A 13,479-nucleotide genomic window follows, 5' to 3' on the forward strand; every position below is an offset into this window, starting at 1 on the left:
ACGCCTTACGATAAGATTCGAGAAGCATTAGAAGAACTCGGAGCAACTTCGCATCCTGGTGAGAAGTATGAACAGCTCCAGGACTTGCTCCGATCGACAATCCTGAGAACACATGAAGAGAAAGCTCGATCAAGACTACCCGCCAGATCAACAACCCACCGGCAAGAAGATCAAAATCAAAAGAAATCCGCCTTCGAAAGACTTGGGCCGGGTGGAAGCCATGACGGAGGAAGTAGGAAGGAACATAATCAAGGCCACCGATTTGAACAACTAAGGAAGACTAGGAGCAGGGTTCCTACCCAGACAACCTCGCAAAATTGTTCCCATCAGAACGACAGTTGGCCAGAGGAAGGCGCCGAATCTGAATTCAAAGAAACCAAGGCTCACGACAGGTTCCCCTGTTTCGCGAACAGGCTCGCATTGGTGCGATTACCTCACAAATTTAAACCATCTAATCACTCCAAGTATGATGGCAAGACCGAACCAAAGCAATGGCTCAGAATATATTCACAATCGATTGAACTAGCCGGAGGAGACGACGATATCAAAGCCCTTTTCTTCCCCATGGCACTGGAGGCCATGCCCCTCCAATGGTTCGATAAACTAAATCCAGGATCTATCAGAAATTGGGAGGATTTGCAGAGAGCTTTTTGTGAGAATTTCGCAGGAATCATTACACACCCAATCACTCATGCAGAACTAAAAGGACTCAAGCAAAAGGGAGGTGAAAGTCTCAGAAACTATTATCGATGATTCGGCGAACTACGAGCTCAAGTGCATGACATAACCGAACGAGAAGTAATTGAAGCTTTTTCTCACGGAATCATGGCCAGATGGCAATTTCAAGACTTCTGCAAAGAAAATCTGAGAAATAATGAAGAATTCAGACGTACAGTAGAAAAGATGATTACTACAGAAGAAAAAACACGAGAGAGGTTCCCGGACAGAAGCAACCAAGACAACCCAGACAAGCAAAGTCAACGAAATAGCAGACATCAAGAAAGAAAACATAGACCAGACAATACTGTGGCAATGGCCGACAAATCAAAGAAATTTTCCAAACCAAGAAGATATGATGACATTGAAAACATACGTTGCCCATTGCACCCTAGTGGGAGGCACACTATCAGAAATTGCTACACTTTCAATGATCGATACACAAGAAAAGATAGTAAGGAAAATACTAAAGAGGACAATCAGAAAAGAGAAGAAGACAACCACGAGGATAAAGGATTCCAAAAACCTAGGGGAACAATAGCAGTGATTTTCTCAGGGGCTCCGGATTGCAGAAGCAAACATCAAGAAAAACTAGCACTACGGACCATTATGACAGCAGAACCGGCTACACCAAGATATCTCAATTGGTCACAGTATCCTATCCAATTTACCAGAGAAGACCAATGGACTAGCGTGGGAAACGCAGGCCATTATCCATTGGTTCTGGATCCGACTATTGCTGGTATGACCGTCACCAAAGTACTAATCGATGGAGGAGCTGGGCTTAACATCATCTTTTCGGAAACTCTAAGGAAAATGGGACTACAACTCGCCGGGATGATTACGCCAACAAGCACACCTTTTTACGGAATAGTACCCGGCAAAGCAGCCATGCCACTCGGACAAATTACTTTACCTGTTACCTTTGGAACTCCTTCAAACTACCGAACAAAGTTTATCAAATTTGAAGTCGCCAACTTCGATTCATCATATCATGCAATCCTCGGACGTCCAGCACTGGCCAAATTCATGGCAATACCACATTACCCGTACTTACTACTTAAGATGCCAGGACCCAACGGCATCCTTTCCCTTCGAAGCAATTTAAAGCGCGCTTTTGACTGCGACGTTCAGGCGATCCAGATTGCAGCTAAAGCGCAAGCCGACGATGGAAGAAAAGAAATAGCCGCAATCGCTGCAGAAACAAGCCAAGAAGAATTAGAAATACCGGCTAAAAAGCCCAGCATCACCGCACCACCAAAAGAAGCCGACGTCAAGCAAATCGACTTAGGCACAGGCGATACCTCCAAGGCAGCAACTATCAGTGCTCACCTCTCGGCAAAATAGGAACTCGCGCTCACCAACTTTCTTCGGGACAACAAAGATATCTTCGCTTGGAAGCCAGCCGACATGCCAGGAGTCCCAAGGGAGTTGGCTGAGCACAGAATTGATGTTAACAAAAGCTCCAAACCTGTAAAACAACGGCTACGACGATTCTCACCCGACAAGAAAGCAGCAATTAAAAAGGAAATAACAAAACTAATGGCAGTCGGATTCATCAAGGAGATCCTACATCCAGATTGGCTAGCAAACCCGGTCCTTGTATAGAAGAAAAACACGGACGAGTGGCGTATGTGCGTCGATTACACAAATCTCAACAAACATTGCCCAAAAGATCCGTTCGGGCTACCACGCATTGACCAGATAGTTGACTCGACAGCAGGATCTGCGTTATTATCTTTTCTCGATTGCTATTCAGGATATCACCAGATCGCACTAAAAGAAGAAGACCAAAGCAAGACATCTTTCATCACCCCGTTTGGTGCCTACTGCTACAAGACCATGTCGTTTGGACTAAAGAACGCTGGTGCCACGTACCAAAGAGCTATCCAGACTTGCCTTGGGAATCAAATCGGTGAAAATGTGGAGGCATACGTGGACGATGTGGTGGTAAAAACAAAGAACCCAGACACTCTAATTGAAGATTTAAAGCAAACCTTCGAAAACTTGAAGAAATGGAGATGGAAATTGAACCCGAATAAATGTGTATTTGGAGTTCCCTCAGGACAACTACTCGGATTTTTGGTCAGTCAGCGTGGGATCGAAGCCAGCACCAAGCAAATTCGAGCTATAATAGAAATGGGTCCACCTAGAAGTGTCAAAGATGTGCAGAAACTAACAGGATGCATGGCAGCCCTCAACCATTTCATATCAAGACTCGGCGAAAAAGGGTTACCTTTCTTTAAACTACTAAAGAAAACAGACAAGTTCGAGTGGACAATAGAGGCCGACGAAGCTTTCAAAAAACTTAAAGAATACCTCACTTCATCACCTATCCTGACACCTCCAAAGAAAGATGAAGATATGATGCTATATATCATGGCAACTCCTACCGTAATCAGCACAGCAATAGTCATAGAAAGAGAAGAACAAGGGCGCGTGTATAAAGTGCAACGTCCAGTATACTACATCAGCGAAGTACTGACAGAATCCAAAATCCGGTACCCGCATGTACAAAAACTACTCTACGCCCTACTCATTACCTCACGGAAACTTCGCCACTATTTCGAAAGCCACAAGATTACCGTAGTGACAGATTTTCCACTCGGAGACATCCTACACAATAAAGACGCCACAGGGCGCATATCCAAATGGGCAGTTGAAATTGGAGCTCTTGACATCAATTTCACCCCACGGAAAGCAATCAAATCTCAAGCCCTCGCCGATTTCGTGGCCGAATGGACAGAGATTCAACAGCCCTTATCAGATACAATCCTCGACCACTGGAAGATGTACTTTGACGGATCACTCAAACTAGGCAGGGCCGGTGCAGGCATTCTCCTCATTTCTCCAGAAGGAAAACAACTCAAGTACGTCCTTCAGATATTATGGCAAGCTACAAATAACGAAGCAGAATATGAAGCCCTCATCCACGGGCTACGAGTCGCGATTACCCTCGGAATAAAAAGACTACTCGTATACGGCGATTCAGCAGTGGTCATCAACCAAGCCAACAAAGATTGGGACTGCACCAAAGAAAACATGGGTGCTTATTGTGCTGAAATACGGAAACTTGAAAAACACTTCCAAGGATTAGAAATTTTACACGTCCTACGCGATTCCAACATTGCAGCAGATGTCCTTGCCAAGCTCGGATCAGACAGAGCAAAGGTTCCACCCGGCGTATTCATAGAAGAGCTATCAGTTCCCTCTATCAAACAACCCAGTGAAACAACACATGAAATTCAGGCTAAAGGCGTTCAGATCTTGATAATCAACACTTCATGGACCCAAGTTTTCATCGACTATATCAAAGAAAACAAATTACCAGCAGATAAGGTAGAAGCCACCCAAGTTGTTCGCAGAAGCAAAAACTACGTTCTAGTAGGAGATAAACTTTATAGAAGAGCAGCATCATCAGGAGTACTCCTAAAATGTGTCTCATTTGAAGAAGGTAAAGAGATCCTAGATGAAATACACTCAAGTTGCTGTGGAAATCATGCCGCTTCAAGGACACTGGTGGGCAAAGCATTTTGCACCGGATTCTACTGGCCAACCGCTTTGAAAGACGCAGAAGAGCTTGTCAGAAAATGCAAAAGTTGCCAAATGTTTGCAAGACAAGCCCATGTACCAGCTCACAATCTTATCTGCATCCCACCCGCTTGGCCTTTTTCCTACTGGGGGCTAGATCAAGTAGGACCCCTGAAAAAAGCAAAAGGCGGCTTCGAGTACATCTTTGTAGCAATCGACAAGTTCACCAAGTGGATTGAATACAAACCACTCGCGAAATACAGCGCAACCAAAGCAGTCGAGTTCATCCAAGACATTATGCACCGCTTCGGCATGCCCAATCGAATCATCACAGATCTAGGCTCCCCCTTCACAGCTATAGAATTCAAGAGCTGGGCACAAGACTGTGGTTTCAGTATAGACTATGCGTCTGTTGCACATCCAGAAGCCAACGGACAAGTAGAAAGGGCTAATGGACTCATACTAGCCAGATTAAAACCAAGGTTATACAAAGAACTAGTGGATTATGGGTCCAAATGGATTGAAGAATTACCGAAAGTAATATGGGGGCTACGAACTCAAATAAGCAGAGCAACAGGCCACTCACCCTTCTTCCTAGTTTACGGGTCAGAGGCCGTACTACCTGCCGACTTGATCTGGACATCCCCAAAAATAGAACAATATGATGAAGGAGAAGCAGAACACACAAGGAGATTAGAACTCGACAGCTCAGAAGAAGTCAGAATAAACGCTACCCTCCAATCAGCCAGATACCTACAAGGTTTAAGACGGCACTACAACAAGAGTACCCAACCTTGATCACTACAAGTTGGAGACTTAGTGCTAAGAAGGATACAAAAGACTGATGGACGACATAAGCTACTCAATCCATGGGAAGGCCCGTTCATCGTCACAAAAGTCACCGGACCAGGCACATACAAGTTAATGACCGAAGATGGAAAAGAAGTCAGCAATACATGGCACATCAGCCAGCTAAGAAGATTCTACGTGTAAAAACAACTCAAGAAAAAACAGATATGCAAGCCACAAGGGACCTACGTTCACAATCAACGAAAGACAATACCCTTCAACAACATATGTATTAGTTTATACTCATGATCAATAAAGATGATATTCATCCACAGCATGTCTTGTCATGACTTCCAATGAGTTGTTTTCACGAGACAAAAAGCAAAATGGCTGAAAACATGCCTGAGCATTCCGGCCGAGAGCAAAATAGCTGAAAAAACGCTTGAGCCCGCCGATGAGGGTAGCTAAAAGCTAACACCCGAAACAAAAAGCACAATGGCTGAAAACATGCCTGAGCATTCCGGCCGAGAGCAAAATAGCTGAAAAAATGCTTGAGCTCGCCGATGAGGGTAGCTAAAAGCTAACACCCGAAACAAAAAGCAAAATGGCTAAAAACATGCCTGAGCATTCCAGCCGAGAGCAAAATAGCTGAAAAAACGCTTGAGCCCGCCGATGAGGGTAGCTAAAAGCTAACACCCGAAACAAAAAGTAAAATGGCCGAAAACATGCCTGAGCATTCCGGCCGAGAGCAAAATAGCTGAAAAAAACGCTTGAGCCCGCCGATGAGGGTAGCTAAAAGCTAACACCCGAAACAAAAAGCAAAATGGCTGAAAACATGCCTAAGCATTCCGGCCGAGAGCAAAATAGCTAAAAAAACGCTTGAGCCCGCCGATGAGGGTAGCTAAAAGCTAACACCCGAAACAAAAAGCAAAATGGCTGAAAACATGCCTGAGCATTCCGGCCGAGAGCAAAATAGCTGAAAAAACGCTTGAGCCTGCCGATGAGGGTAGCTAAAAGCTAACACCCAAAACAAAAAGCAAAATGGCTGAAAACATGCCTGAGCATCCCGGCCAAGAGCAAAATAGCTGAAAAAACACTTGAACTCGCCGATGAGGGTAGCTAAAAGCTAACAAAAAGCAAATTGGCTGAGTCGACCGAAATTTCAACTTCAAAAGACCCTCCAGCACTTCGTTCCGAAAAGCAAGAGGCTCGGGGGCTACATCCAGATAGAAATACTTTTTCCTCAGGAAAGCACAAGCGCCACTCAAGAAAGCACTCGGATGCCGAGCACGGACAAAGCACTCGACGGATCACAAAGGAAGAAGAAAAGAAAAGTACTCGACAAATCAAGGGGCCTCATCAGAATAACGCACAGAGTTGTCTTACGGAGCAGAGACGGGAACAAGACAAGGTACTCAGCAAGTCAAGTAACTTCAACCGCACCCAGGCAAAGAATACATCGACAAAAATAAAGAATCTTCATTTAAAAAGAAGTGTAATATTACAAGAGGACGCTCAATCGAGTCAGGCGTTGTCATCAGAAAGGGAAATATCAATATTTAGACTATCTACAACCCTACTGGCTAGATCTTCAACCTCGGGCTCCATCCTTTCAATGGCGTCAAGATATTCTTGGCTTTCAGCTTCTTCTGCTATTTTGGAGAGAGGCGCTTCTGGAGCAAGGACCCGGACCTGGGCCAACACATTCTTGGTACATACTTGGGCACACCTCTTCGCGAACTCTTGGAAACGAGTCGAAATCCGGGGAATGAACTGCGCCCAAGATTGCCCATCATCCGCTGGAGTCCGGAGGACATCGGCTACCGAACGAAAAGATTTCCACAAGGCATTCCAATTCTCGGTAGCCGTCGCCAGCTTCCCGGACAAGCCTTCAATGGTTTTTTGGGCCTGCACAAGATCTCTGTCAGCTCCATGCCTAATCAGCCTAGCAAGGGCGAGTTCTTCCTCAGCATGAGTAATTACCTCCTCAGCTCTATTATGACTAGAACAGACAAGGGCCTTCATTTCATCAATACTCTCCGAGAGCTTCTGCTTCTCAACTCGAAGAGCTAGACAGAACACCCAAGAACAAGTCAGCGGAAAAAGAAGTCAAAATACAAGAAGAAACAGGCAGAACCCGCGGCACCTTTGCATTCACTCTTCGCAGACTCCACCGCAGCATCTCTCTGTTTCTCCGTCTCCACTACCCGGGCGCGAAGGGCTTTCTCCTCCTTTTGGTGCAATTGACGCTCCGTCTCCAACTCAACCCGGAGAAGGTCAAGATCGGCTTTCAGAGCGTCCACCTCCGAAGACAACTTCCTCTCATTTTCAAATGAGAAAAAGAAGCCAGAATGATCACGAGAAAAAGACTGGGCAAAAAGAAGCAAAGAGAAACAAAGCGTAAGGATAGAAGAAAAAACAAGCATGCAAAAGAGGAACGACAGTAAAACCTACCTGGAGCTTTTCACCAAAAGAAGTCGCGAGGGTCGACAAGCTCCCCCAGGCTGCGGTCAGCTCCGATAACCAATGAGTGGCATCAAACTGTTGCACCACGTCACCGGAAAAGGAGGGGCCACCGGAGACAAGAGAAGGGGAAGGAGAGGCCGGCTGGGGCGAAGGAGGAACGACCAAAGCGACCTCTAGGGAAGCTGGAGCCAAACCCTTAGAAGAACCCGGCGCGACGGCCATAGTTACCTCCGGAGCGACCAAGTCCGCAACTCCGCCAGGTAGCTCCGAAGCCCCCGCGGCGACTTCATCAACACAATGTTGCGAGTCCCGAGGCTCAGAACTCATTGGCACGGCGGGAGGCAGAGAAGAAGTCGATGAAGAAATTAGAGAAGACAAAACACTGAAAAGTGATAAAAGGAAGCACCAATAAGAACCAGAAGAAGGAAGATAAAAGCCAAAGAGATAAAGCTAGAATTTACTCACCCGACTACTTTTTTCTTCGTGAAACCAAGAGAAGGCCTCGCAGGGGGAACCACGACGGCGAAGACGTCCCCGCCACCCGGCGACGAGAGCGGGACAGCAGACAACGGAGCCGCGGAAGAAGCCGGGGCTGGAGCCATGGAAGAAGCCGGGGCTGAAGAAGAAGCTAGGGCTGGAGCCATAGAAGAACTCCGCACCGGAGGAGCGGTACAACTCGGGACAGAGGCAACCAAAGAACTCGACACCAGAGCTTCAGAAGAAGTCGGCGCGGGAGCCTCGGAAGAACTCACACCCGACCTCCGATTACTTCAAAAAGTCCAAGACTAAAATTCAAAACAAAGAGGAGAAATTCAATGCAACAAGAATATGAAAAACAACTCACCGCCGCATGACGAGGGGGACTTCATCATCCTCTTCTTCCTCAGCCAACGAAACCAGAGCACCCGCTGAAAAGGAGATGAAAAGTACTCGGTTCAAGAGAGAAACATGAAAATAAAAGAACAAAGAGTATTAAATGTGCTCACCTAAGAGCATGCTAGCAACAACTGGAGTACCTGAGGGAGTACTTGGTTTGCGAGGCTTCTTGGAGACAGGCAAGCCAGATGAAGACCCGTCCATTCGCCCCCTCTTTGAGACACTGCGAGGACCGCGAGGGACTAGACGAGGAACATACTCTTCATATACATCAACAAATCTAAAAGAAACCCCAGGAAGGGCTGTAAAGGTTTGAGACTTACTAATTGTAGAAGTACCAGCTAGACGATCCCCAGTCTCCGCCACGGCAGAGAGAACACCAAGGGGGATCGGATCGACAAAATTCCACCCAAGCTCTTGCGAAAAAAGATAAAACACCAAGACAAGGAAAAGCTAAGCAAGAACGGATGCAGCAAGAGTACATAAAGAACTCAAATAAAAAAGATAGACAACTCACAGCTGGGGGCGGGTTGATGGCCGAGAACTCAGAGACAGCAGGAGGAATGACGCTCACTCCTTTCAGCATCTTTTGGAGGCACTCGAGTACCTCCTCACCGGTCAGCTCAAGAGCTGGGACCATGCGTGAAGGATCCTCGACCCCAGAATACTCAAAGCCGAGATGTTCCCGCTCTTTCAAGGGCTGAACTCGGCGACGAAGAAAGCTTGAGACAATACCAAAGCCGGTCAATCCCTGCTGTTTCAACATGCTAATCCTATCAAGGAGTGGCTGGATCGCTTGAATCTCAATAGGTGACTCAAGCTTCTTGTCCCATCGGTCATTCGCCACAGGACCGGATCCGGAGTGAACAACAAGAGAAGGGATCAAATTGGCAGCGTAAAACCACTCGGCACGCCAATCTTTGACAGAATCAACCAGGTCATAGTCAAAAAACTTAATTTTGAGACCCTGGCGAAACTGAATCCCGCAACCGCCGAGGGCACTGGTTTCTTCACGGCGGGGTTGGGGTTTCAGACGAAAGAAAAAGCGAAAAAGAGATAGAGAAGGAGGGATCCCAAGGAAGGCTTCACAAAGGTGAACAAAAACAGAAAGATGGAGAACGACATTGGGGGTTAGATGGTTCAGACTAACCTCGAAATAACCAAGAAACTGATGAAGGAAGGCGGAAGCAGGAAGACAGAGTCCAGCGCGGACAAAGGAAACAAAAAGGACAATCTCACCAGGACCCGGAGCCGGAACCCGATGCTCGCCCGGAACTCTCCATTCAGCGATGACTTTGCTTTGGATCAAGCCATCACTAACGAGCTCGCGCAGCTGGTCTTCACTTGTTGTTGGAGCCGGCCAAACCTTCTGAGCTGCCCTCATGGCCACGAACTCCTGGTTTTCAATCAAAGACACGGATGAATCCTCGTCCACGAAGGTCGCCTAAGACTTGCTTGCGGTTTTCTTCTTTCCCATGAACTGGCGGAAGCAAAAAAGGCGCTAAGGGAGATGAAGCTAGAATGATGGTGCTCGGGTGATGGCGACAATGACGGCAGCGGATTTTTGAGAACTAGGGTTTAAAGGCAAGAGCTGGGCGACAAGGGAAAGGAAGATAAAAGGTCTTTAAATAGATTTCTCAGTAATACAAACGACCCACAAGGTCCATTAAAAGCACAGTGTGGGAACGCAACGGTCCATTTACCGACGCAGCTAAAACGACGGAGGGCATGAATCCTCACAATGGTAAAAATCAACGGGCAGATTTCAGACTTATCCGTCCAACGCCACGGCAGGATTATCAGATTGATACAAGAACGACCCGTCAAACCAAGAAGAAAGAAAGAAGAAAGAAAGGGCTACCTCACGAGGAACAAAAGAACCCGGTTATGTAAGAAAGAACTCGGTAGTCTCATGAACGACAGGGATCACAACAGAAAAGTCAAAGACAACTCAGAAGACAAGATTCGTTACATTATAAGCGACTTCAAAAATAGAAGATTACAAATCTTACAAGACCCAACAAACTCAGCACCATGAAAAGCAAAGTAGCAAAGAGGAACACGGACACGACTAGGCTCTGGAACGACTATGTGTCCCAAATTGCTACTCGGAAGGACAAACCGCCATCAGTTACACTGTTTTCTTCAAAGGACGGACGCAGTGCATCCAAGGCGGAAATCGACAGCACGGCAGGGCAACATGGAGCATAGAAGACCGGCAGGCATCTGTCTACCCAAGACCGATGTGATGCTGGATATGGTGTTGATCTGCACCGGACGGTCTCAAGACAGGCGACGAGGATCAACCCAGAACTGCCGGATGAAGGAACGAAGCCCACATCACAAGACTTCCTCCAACTACCACCACGTACATCCTGGCACAATGCTGTCGCGGGATCAGCCTACCTCTAATCCCTATCACAAGACTTCCTCCATCTACGACAAGACACACAGAAAGTACAAAACGTGCCCGGGGGCTGCTCTACTTCACAAACTACCATGTTCATGACCACCAAGGTTTCAACAGAATATCCAATGAATGAAAACAAGCACTCAGGGATAGTACTTATAGACCAAAGGATCGGCGCACATGGACTAGGAGTACCAACGAAATAGGCCTAACAAAGGACACAGTGAAAAGACAGGACACAATAATGGACGACTCAGGCGAGAGGAAGCGGTACTCGAAGACGGGCATATTCGGAAGAATATACCAGCACAGTACAACCCGTGAACAAAAGGCATTTACACTCAACCACCACCATACAACTACATCTGACAACAGCAAAACTATCAAAGAATACGCCAAAACCACGCATCCGAGTTCTTCCTGAACAAAACAACATGGATATACGCTCGGGGGCTTGGCCAGCATCATAGCTTAAACAACACTGAGCTAGGGAGCTCGGCCTTAATTTTCACCTATTCCCAGAGGCTCGGAACCAAAGACAAAGGACCAAGAATACAAGAAACTCAAGACTACAATGACGACACATCAAGACTCTTCATCCGACTTCTTTTCTAAAAAGAAAAACTCGGAGAAAGCACGGGGCCGCAGGAGACCCTCCAACTTTTGCAAACAAAAGCAAGAGGCTCGAGGGCTACACTCAGTGAGTGCAATTTTTTGACATAAGCTCGGAGGCTGCTTACCGCAAAACTACTCGGATGGTGACGTAATCCAAGTCTCGGGGACTACTTCAGAATACAAAATTTTCAAACAACATAAAGGATCAAGACTCTCCAACTTTTTGTTCCAAATAGCAAGAGGCTCGGGGGCTACACTCAGTGAGTGCCTTTTTCTTCGAAAAAGCGCACGTCACCAATAGGCTTCCTCAACGTAGACCACTTCAAGACATTACGGCAAAAAGAACCCGGAACAAGCCATGTTCGAGTTCTTTTTGATAAAATTTCAACGAACAATCAGGGCAACTTCAAGACAAGATCCTCCAGCTCCTTGTTCCAAATAGCAAGAGGCTCGGGGGCTACAACCAGATGGATGCACTTTTTCTTCAAAAAGCACTCACCACCCAAAGATCCCAAGAAGCGCTACAAGATTTCACTCCAGAAAACGCTCGGATGACATTTTGTTCCTACTCAATAAGACTAGAAGGAGCAGAGTGAGATTTTTAGAGCTCAACCATGAAGTGCTCGGGGGCTTGTCGATGCGGGACCCACAGGATACCCCGCAAGGTAGAAAAAAGATCTAGTCCAACTAGGATTCTTCCCATATAATCGTAGTAGTAGAACTATTAAGTAATCCTACTAGGAAATCTCATTGTAAACCGACTAGGACTCTGGCCTCCTGACTATATAAAGGAGGGCAGGGCTCCTGAGAGAACAACAATTGGTACAACAAAACACTTGACAATCAATCCAACGCAAAGGCTAAGGCCGACTGGACGTAAGGTTATTACTCGATCTACGATCGAGGACCTGAACCAGGATAAATCGGCTGTCTCTTGCGTTAACCATCGAGTTCAGCATACGCCGAAGCTCGAACATACTGCCCCGGGTACCCCCGTGGCAGGCTATCGGTAGTGAAACATCGACAGGTATAGTTAGCCTCTAAATTCTAGTCGCAATATATATATTAAGATGTTTGTATGGCGTCGCCTCGCCTCGCGCCTTAAGCGCCTAGGCGTCTGGAAGGGGGTGGCTCGCCACGTCTTGCCTTACCACCTTAAGAACTATGGTTGTAACCAAAATAAAAAAAATGACTCATATACCTTGATGGTTTTCTTGCTTAAATAATTCTACAAACATATTCTGCATTGTGATTATAATCGAAAAATAATTGTTGTATGGTTTCCCTGCGGTTGCAAAAACAACAATTTTCATTACCTCTCCAATTTATTCGTTTTAAGAGATTGTATTTTGGTTAAAATACAATCTCACTTTGGTTAAGAACCCAACAAAATCTTAATTTTTAGAGATAATTTTAGTTTCCATAATGATTCGTTTAGAGGCATCACACTTTGGTTTACTAGATGTCCATCTCCACCCTAGATCTCCAAAATTCAACGCTTGGTATTGTTGCCTGGTCCAAACAGTTTTTGTCAGATCCAAACCAAACATGCCCTATATTTTTTTTAAAATCAAAGGCTCAGTCCAACTTTGTTAGAATGTTTAAGTTTGAACCCCCAATCACACATTGGGGTTACAAGTTTACACAGAGGCATAAAACCAACAGCAGGCCACAGCGTCTGGATTCAAACCCCTCAAACTAGCACCAAACCGAGCACCAAAGAAGCAACCACCAAAACACAGCAAGTTCAAAGCTGAAACCACGCTCTACACACTACACCACTACTCTCTCAAGCAGCTACCAACAATTACTCGTTATGAGAAATTTTACAACGGTTAAAATAAACATGGGTCATCCATTCGGCGAGATTGGATGGCAGCCCAATTAAAAGTACCTAGAGGTACTAAATAGGTGGGGATAGTACCAAATTAGGTGGGAGGCAGTACCAAAATATGTGGGGCAAGATCTATTTTTTATTTTATTTTTGGATAAAGGTAAATTAGTATATTACCGGCTTTCATTGATAAGAGGAGAGCAAACTAATTACAAGTATTTTATGGCAAGAGACACCCCTT

This window comes from Miscanthus floridulus, chromosome 18, assembly GCF_019320115.1.
Source record: "Miscanthus floridulus cultivar M001 chromosome 18, ASM1932011v1, whole genome shotgun sequence".
In the NCBI taxonomy this organism is placed as follows: domain Eukaryota; kingdom Viridiplantae; phylum Streptophyta; class Magnoliopsida; order Poales; family Poaceae; genus Miscanthus; species Miscanthus floridulus.